The 816-nt window shown below is 27.0% G+C and overlaps 1 non-coding gene across 1 annotated transcript; it reads left to right on the forward strand.

Moving 5' to 3' along the window:
* Positions 1-322: 322 nt before the first annotated feature.
* On the forward strand, positions 323-402 carry TRNAL-CAG (transfer RNA leucine (anticodon CAG)). Its single transcript has one exon. It is a non-coding gene; the product is annotated as a tRNA-Leu (tRNA).
* Positions 403-816: the final 414 nt, after the last annotated feature.

Genomic DNA, 816 nt, shown 5'->3' on the forward strand with positions numbered 1-816 from the left:
AAAAGCATGGTGAGATGTTTATCTTTAAAATCATGTTTTTTTATTTAGATAACAACTAATGACTCAATATTTTGAGACAAATAAACATAAATGAAAAAAAAGCTATAATTTAGAAATTTTAATTAGCCCATAAGAATTCATATTGAAGATGACTCCAGTTCAGTGAACTTAAAATACAATCGTAATAAGAAGCAATAAAACAAAAAACGTCCTCGTTATATAATTTTCAACAGGAGAATAGTAAAAAAGAATCTATTTATCTTTAACCAACGAGCATTTTTTTGTTGCTTTTCTGATTTTAATATAATTCTGTTCGCAAAATGACAAGATGGCCGAGTGGTCTAAGGCGCTACGTTCAGATCGTGGTCTTTCGAGGCACGGGTTCGAATCCCGTTCTTGTCAGTTATTAATTTTCTGTTCCGCTATGTTTGCTTTGTAAGCAAATTTTACTTTTTTGATATCTTCATACAATTCTTTTTTAAATACACTATAGAATTTTCATTTGGTATATAAATGTATTCAATCAGTTTTTCGAAAATATTAAAAATAGTACAATTTTATTTATCAATAAACTTTAGACATTTTAACTCTTTCATTTGATAGAAGAAACCTAGTTAATGAAGATGTATTAATGAAAGGTGTCATAAGATGCATTAAAGGATTGTGCGATATTTTAAATGGGTTGTCTACATCTCAGTATATGTAATTAATAAAAAGAACAAACTTAACCCCCATGAATAGAAATTTAATTTATCAATAAAAAAAATATTTGCCCGTAAAATAAACATATAATACAGTTCGATAAAGATGAAAGTT

The sequence above is a fragment of the Rhyacophila brunnea genome, unplaced genomic scaffold (assembly GCF_057557595.1).
Source record: "Rhyacophila brunnea isolate RB1 unplaced genomic scaffold, BYU_Rbru_1.0 scaffold_180, whole genome shotgun sequence".
Lineage (NCBI taxonomy): Eukaryota > Metazoa > Arthropoda > Insecta > Trichoptera > Rhyacophilidae > Rhyacophila > Rhyacophila brunnea.